The following is an 8,262-nucleotide window of genomic DNA, read 5'->3' as shown; positions in this document are numbered from 1 at the left end:
CCTGGCCCCCAATTTTATAAGAATATCTTATGCCATCTAATATGATGGCTAAAAAAATAATAATAAAAGAAAACTAAGCCAAAAACTTGCCACTGAGTTAATTTTGACTCACTGTAACCTCACCTGTGTCAGAGCAGAACTGGGTGTGAGCCAGAAGCCCTTCGATGGCTGACTTGTGAGCTGGTCGTTGGGTCCTTAGTTCTTCCGAGGCACCTCGGGGGATACTCAAACTTCAGTTTCAATTCACAGCTAAGGGCATTAGCTACTTGCCTGCTATACGATTTCCATAGATTGTCTTTTCAAGTTCAATACACACACATGAAAAAAAAATCTTTTATCCCTTATTGTTTTAAATTAGCAATAGGTATTAAATTTTATCAAATACTTCTATTACATCTATTCAGAAATCCTACTGTTTCATCCTGTGTGCTGGTAACACGGCATGTTACCTTTATTTACTTTACAGTGGAAACGAGCTTTACACTTCAGGGGTAATCCCCCACCTGATAATGATGTCTTATCCTTTCCCATTAATTTGGGGTTTGATTTTTTAATGTTTTAGCCAGGATTTCTGCATGTATAGTCACGAGAGATAGTGGTTTCTAATTTTACTTGGTTTCATTTTTAAATCCTGTTTTTGACTGCTTTGGCACTAGGCCAACTCTGACTTCAAAAATAAAACGGAAGTTATTGTTTTCTATGCTTTCTGGAAGTTTGTGTCGGCTTGACATTATTCCTTCACAGAATGTTTGACTGCATTCACCAGGGAATTCACCATCTAAGAATGTTTTAATTGTGAGTTCAATTTCTTTAACAGACACTGGATCATTCCGATTTTCCATTTTATAGTGTCAGTCTTCATCATTTGGATTTTTCCAGTCCATTCATTTGTCAAGTTCATTGGCATGAGGTGTTATTCGAGCGCCCATAGGACCTGTACCATGCTCCTTCTTTTATCTCTGCGGCTGGGAATCTGTGTGTATTTTCTTGATTAGCCATTTATTCATTTTATTGATAGTTTAAAAACTGATATATTTTGGCTAAAAGTAAGAGGAAAAATACCATATACCATGCAAAGACTAATCAGAGGTTTCTTTATCATTTTGTTATTATATTTCATTTATTTCTCTATGTATGATTTTCTTCCTTTTTAAATTTAAAGTTTAATTTATTATTCTTCTTTCTAGCTCCTTAAAAATGTACATTGAGGATTTCTATATTTTCTTAATAAAGAACTTAGAGCATTGATATTAGAACTCTAGTTTTCTTTTCTAATATAAGCATTTAAATCTAAACTTACCCTTTAAGAACTTGAAATGCATGCCACAAACTTTAGTGTGTGATATTTTCATTATCACTCAATTTATAATGGCTTATTTCTTTATTGATTCATATACCACTAAGAAGTGTTTTTACTTAATATATAAATAGCTGGGCATTTTCCAATTAGATGTTTGCTACTCCTTTCTGACTTGACTCCACTGTTCTCAGAGCACATCCTGACATTTTTCAGTGATTTCACATTATCAAGATTTACTTTGATTCCAAGCATGTGGGCTGCCTAGATAAGTGTTCTGCAAACATTTGGAAATGCTGTGCTGTTTTCACTGCGAGTGTGGGGGTTGAGGGGTGTCATTTAGATCAACGAGTTTGTGTCCTCTGTGCTCACCTCGATGTTCTTTCTATTATTCTCTCAAATAGGTACAGAGAAATGATATTGAAATCTGACTCCAATTGTGGATTGTCTCCCGTTTTTGCTTGTTTTTCAGTTCTTTAACTTTTTGTGTATTTTGCTTTGTGCGTTTTGACGTTCTGTTATTAGTGCATATTGCCTTAAGGCGGCTTCTTAATGAATTGTTCCTTTTATTGTTAAATGTCCCTCTTCTTCACTGTCATTAATCCTTGTTTTGAAATCTACTTTTCTCAGACATTCACATAGCTGCTCCAGGTGTTAGCACAGGACATCTGGGTCTTTCCTGATTGTGGCTTTATAGTTAAAGGTAGATAGCATTTAGTTAGGTCTTCCCTTTCAATCCAGTCTGGTAAATATTACATTGACTGTAACTATCAATATGACTAGGCTTATGTCTACAATGTTGGAATCATTTTTTATTTTGCCTATCTTTCCTTTATTCTTCTATTGTTATATTCCTCTGCCTTCTTTGGGATTGAGTATTTCTTAGCATTCTGCTTTATCTCCTACATTTGCTTCCACACTTTTTAAAATTCAATGGTTGCTATGTTTTACAATATATAAACATGCAATAATCTTTTAAAAACTTTTTATTGTGGTTTGGGTAAAAGGTTACATAGCAAGTTAGTTTCCCATTCAATAATTAACAATATTGTTTTGTGCCATTAATTGCAACCCCCAATGTAGGAGGGTTACAGTAGCACATATTCAATTAAACTTGATCCTTTGTACTACTATACATTTTACGTCTACATATATTAAAAAGTACCAAAGTAATGTTATTTTTCTTCTAAATAAACTTTTTAAATGAGAAAAATGTTTTATGTTCATTCTTATTTACTATTTCTAGATGGTTAAGTAGCTTGCCTGAGATCACTCAGATAATAAGTGGAAGAGAAGACTAATCAGTGGTTTCTTTATCGAACTCTGAACTTAGGTTGCCACACTTCAAAGTTTATACTCTTAAAATTATATATTTTTTGTTCCTCTCAAGAAACAGAATGTAGCTCTAAAGTCCTTTAGCACACTTCTCAGGAGGGCATATGGTCATTAAGTAGTCCGGTGAAATGGGAACTACTCACCATCTTGAATTTAATTTTCTATTTAATTGTCGTGTCCATATGATTTACTGTGAAAATTTAGCAAGTCTGCCCAATCTAAGCCAAATGATTAAATATACAATCACTTTAGTTGCTAATACAAGTTGTAAACAATCACTAATCCTTAATTCTAGCTAAGCAGACAGCTGAGTGCATCTTTATGAGAACAGGGCCAATGAACCAGTATTTTCCATCTAAGAAGGAGAAGGAGAGTTTCTGGGCTCCACTGGTGACAGAGAGAAAATCATCCCAAATTGCAGAAAGGCATTTTCTAAAGGCAACTTACTATTTCTAATAGTGATTGTGTACTGGGCATTGGGACACCACCTCTGTATTACCAGTGATGCTGTTGCCTAGAAAAGGGAAAGCAAAGAACGCATAGGCCATCAGCAGGGTAGAATGAAGACAGGTTATAGTCAGACAGGTCTGAATTTCTACCTTCAGTTCTGCCCACCAGGTAGCCCTCGGCAGATCTTTTAATGCTTTCCTCATCTGGACAATAGAAATACTACCTTGCTACAAGGATTAAGTGCTCCACTGTGAACAGAACTCACTGCTTGGGACAGAGTAAGAATGGCATCAAAGTTCATTTTCAATATTCGATAATTATTTATGAACTTATCCAAATCATCTTCAGCTCAGCTCCAGAAAAAAAATTTATACCTGTTACTTTTATTTACATCTAGACTCTGCTTAAATCCAACAAACAACAAAAAACCCCGAACACTCTCTCTGTCCCCGAACACTTGGATACTCATCACTTCACACGAATTGCGGAGAAAGCTCCTTCCCAATAAGCAAGCCCCAACTTGTCTGATGCCAATGAAGTCCGGCAGGTGGATCTGCCGGGAGTGCTGGCGAAGGTCGACAATGTGTTTGGGCAGACTTCTTAACACAGGATGGCTTCTGTTTATGAGGTTTTCATTGCTTAAATGAGACTTGCTCCTAACCAGATAGGTCTGTGGCTGGATACTTATCTAGCTAGGTCCCTCTATAATTAGAGTAACCATACATCCTAGTTTGCCCAGGACCATGTAGGGGTATGCCTATTATAAGGCAAAATGATTCTCATTATTTACTTTTTATTATTAATTTGGTGACAGTTTGCAAAGGCGATGATCAGTCTTCCCTTCAACAATTCATGCGCATGTTGCTTCATCTCCGTCACTGCAATCCCTTCAGTGCAGCATCTTCATCCTACTCCCGCTGCATTTTCTGCCTCCATTCTTCCTTCTTCACCCTCTGGACGTTGTCCTTGGGTTAGATGCTGCCCTTAAATGCTTGGCCTTAAATGGTTGATTATTCTAAAGTATGGGTGCCTCTCTACTGTCATTACTCCCCTTGTCAACTCACTGCCATCGAGTGGATTCTGACTCATGGTACTAGAGTATTTCTGGTGCTGCAAATCCTTAAAGGAGCAGAAAAACCTCACCTTTCTCCTCAAAGTAAATGGTAGGTTTGAACTGCTGATCTTGCAGTTAACCGCTCAATGTCTCATGCTCTAGGACGCCAGGGCTCCTTCTCTATCTGACCAGGAAACCAGATTTCTTTATGATTTTCACGGTGATTCCTTTCAGAGTGATTGGTAGTTGTAGCTGAGACCCACCTATCTCTTCTAGCTCAGGGTCATAGAGAATGATGTTTGCATGGCCCGTGAGTCCACTGGGCTAATTGTTTCCATTTTCTTCTGATTTTCATCACTGTTCTTTCAGGGGAGACCTGAGATGGCTGCTTATGAGCTTTTAAGATTCCAGTTGGTATCCACCAAACTAGGATGTCATCGAACACTGTCTGTGGACTAGGTTAAGCCAGCTGAGCTTGGTGCCCCTCCAGACTATGATCCTGGGCCTCTAAGTTCAGTGGCTCATTCCCACAAGGTTGTTTGGTTATGCCTAAGAAATGTGTCTAATTAAATGTTATCCCCTGTATGCTCCAACACATTCATAGACGGATTTTCAGCAGAGCTCAATAAACAGAGGTCAACTAGCAGAGGTCCTCCGGCTTCCCTTGCAAGCTCTTTCTTCTGCAGTTGAGGATTGGTCATCTTGTACTGGAATTGTCCATTAATTGAAAGTTCCTTGTGGACAGATCCACGTTTTATTGGGTTTTGTAGCTGTGTTGCCTGCCACAATCTGAGACAACAATATAATTTTGTTGTTGGGTGAATAAAAAGTGGGTAGATATTTCTCGATTCTGTACATTGGGAATATGGAAAATGACGTGAAGAGAAGTTAAATGAATGGCCTAGATTAAAACTCACATTTGCAGGAGGAACAGAACTTGAAGACCCCTGGTACCCAGCTGTAAGGCCTTTTTTCTGAGCCACACCATGTCCTTGACTATCCAAGTAAGGATTTTCTGTGAGCTATAATTCCCTCCCCCCAGATTATGGTTGTTAGTCACCTTCAGGTCTGGAAATGAGTTCACCTCTATGACTCAATTTCCAGTCAAATAACAGATAGGTCTATAAATAAAACAATAACATTCAGGGGTACCCACATCTTAGATAATCAACCACTTAAGGTCAAAAGGACATCATTTACCTAAAGACAAAATTCAAAGGAAAGGAGGAAGAATGGCAACAAGAAACACAGAGGAAGTAGGTTAAGTGATGCGATATTGTGAAACAATATGTGTATGGATCGTTGAATGGAAAACTGATCTGCTCTTTAAACCTTCATCCAATGCACATGCACACACACAAATTAAACCACAGAGAAGTGGTTTCCGTGTAGTTGTCTAAAAGCAGGCTGAGCCTTAACTAGATGAAGATGAAAAGTACTTCTTAGCTCGAGTAAAGCTTGAAAAATTATTGAGAGGTGGTACTGAAATAATCAGGCAAAAGAGATTCCTAGCAGGGAAACCTGAAAGAAAGAAGGCACAGATGGCTCACAGGTGATGAGAGGTGACATTAGCCAGTGCCACTGGAGGGGCCAAGTACATACATGCAAATGATGAGAGAGCCTCAGACAAGACTAACAAAGCCAGCCAGGCATCTGAGGAGGTGATGAAATTGGAAACCAGTGTGGGGAAAGTGCATCCTGTTACTTGGATGGAAAGGGGGGCACTGGATCCAGAAGGCATTGGTTTGGGAAGTAGAGAACGTGAAGTGTATGTGTGTATGTCCAATGATTAGCTATTGACATTTTGGGAAAAGTTGAAAATAAGTCCCAACTCGCCTTCTCTATCCATCCCGAGTGTGATTAAAGCCTGGGGAATGTTTAATGTTGTCTTTTGGAATTACTTGCCGATTGGGTTTCCCATTTTTTTGTGAGCTGCTGCGTGTGAAAGACGAGGATTACACACCACACTTTGCCTTAAAGAATGAGTAACTATTTTACCCCAAAGGATGTAGTAACCTAAATGGTTATGTTTCCTTGCCTAGGACTGGAGATCTTAAGAGACTTTCTGATTTTCTTCCTCGAGGAAATAAGGCAATCGTTCACCTAAAAGCAAGAAGGTAACACTGAAAGATTAAAGACATATTACTGATCTAAACTTCACTGAGCAGCAAGTGACCTGAGTCTGGACTTAGTACATGAGAAGACAACGTTCCTCAATGTCTTGCTTACATAAAATGATTTGGTTCCAAATGTCCCTCATACTCAGATGATCTCAAAGTTCCTTTGGAATGTCTGGCACATAGAAAGGATTTACAGGAGGCACCATAAGCTGCTCTCTTGGAAACTGGTACAAGATGGAACAAATATGATCGCCATATCAGATAAACAAATTTTAGGCTAGTAATAGTGCCTTAAGATGCCCACTCTCACCAATCTGATGATCCTGGAGCCTAGGAAGAGGTGGTGACCTTCTAAATTTGATAGTCTGCTACATGCTTTTTATCTAAAATAGATTTTTGGCAAGTTAGAATGGAGGTTCCGCTCGATCCCGGTAGGGACTCTTCTTGGAGTGGGTGCTAAAAGGTCAGAGCCAGTAGAAGGATTTCTGAATGTATGAAATGAAACATCTCTCCACAGAACCACGGGGACTAGAGTAGAGAATTGTTCTCATGGTTCATAAAGGGTTACTGATATTTTGAGATGTCAATCAATATGATCCTTCTGGCCATAATTCCTTATGTCATGGATTATAACTCTGGACTCTACGCTTGTGGCTATAAGCCCATTCTGGAGGGAGTTCACTGCTATACTAATAGACAGGCCTAACGTGGAATTAAGTCTTGACCTTTTCAGCTGGTATGAACAAAGTCATACCGTTTCCTTGGGGGTATGGGTGACTGAAAGGCAAAAACCGTACCTCAATCAAAGCTATATTCCTCTGTGTATAGCAACAGTTTCCAACACAGAGAGCACCCAGGACCATCGGACGAGCATGTTACAGATCTCTGAAGTGATGGAGGCTGAGACCCAAAGCACCAGCGATGATGAAATAGAGAGCCTGGCGCAAGGCAAAGGAGTCTGGCTGAGACCAGGGGTCAAGGCCAGGAAGCCATGAGACAGAACAGAGGAGAAGCGCTTGGACTACAGGCCTGTAAGCCTGTGATCCAGAGCAACAGGGGGGCTTCCTGGTCCAAGGGCCAGCCTGGCTGAGAGGCTGAGAGCTGGAGAGAGAGTTGAATGTTGGCTGAGGAGCGCAGTTGCTGTGGATCCAGGAGTGTGTCTTTAGTGCTTACTGATTCTAAGTTAGGATAACTTAATTCCCCTAATAACCTCTCTTAATTATGAGTATAGGGGCCCTGGTGGCATAGTGGTTACATGTTTGTGAGTTCTGTGTAGCCATTGCCATAAACTCTCGAACCCAGCATCGATGTACAGTGGCGTGGGTAGTGGTCAGAATAGGTAACAGAGGAAGGAGCATGGGGGTATCTCTGACCTTTGCCTTGTGGTGACAGAGAGCCAGATCTGGCCTGCCCTCGTGCCATTTACTGCTTCTCTGAAAGAAAAAAAGTGAATTAACAAAAACAAAAAAGTGAAGGTATACTTAAAAATATAAGTCCAAAGCTAGGCACGGGTTCACACAGACACACTTAAAAGAATCTAGAAATTTCTGTAAGACATTTTGAATACAGTTTTGCACCAAATAATGGCCACTTGGACATCATCTAACTGCGTTTAAATCCATTGTCTCAGACGGTTATAATAGAACTCAGAAATTCCAGTCAGAGATGAGAACACAACATCCAATCTCGTATATCATGCATCTTGAGTGTTTTTTTTGAAATGATTACTGTGAAGTACATCATGGCTCCCACGTGCAGCAAAACCACTGCTAATAGTAGCAGTCAGAAAACGCAAAAGAGAAGTACCAATTTGGAAGTGAAACATGCAGATGAACAACCAGTGAATGCTATTGCCCCAAACGAAAGCATATCACACTCAACAATCCTAACAATGTTCAAAAACAAAGAAAATTTACTCCAAGTGGTTAAAGCAGAGGTTCTCAACCTTCCTAATGCTGCGGTCCTTTCATACAGTTCCTCATGTTGTGGTGACCCCAACCATAAAA

Source organism: Echinops telfairi, unplaced genomic scaffold (assembly GCF_000313985.2).
Source record: "Echinops telfairi isolate 266 unplaced genomic scaffold, ASM31398v2 ScPeMD7_23;HRSCAF=83, whole genome shotgun sequence".
In the NCBI taxonomy this organism is placed as follows: Eukaryota; Metazoa; Chordata; class Mammalia; order Afrosoricida; family Tenrecidae; genus Echinops; species Echinops telfairi.
The sequence above is the reverse complement of the archived record's forward strand: the minus strand, read 5'-3'. Positions refer to the sequence as shown.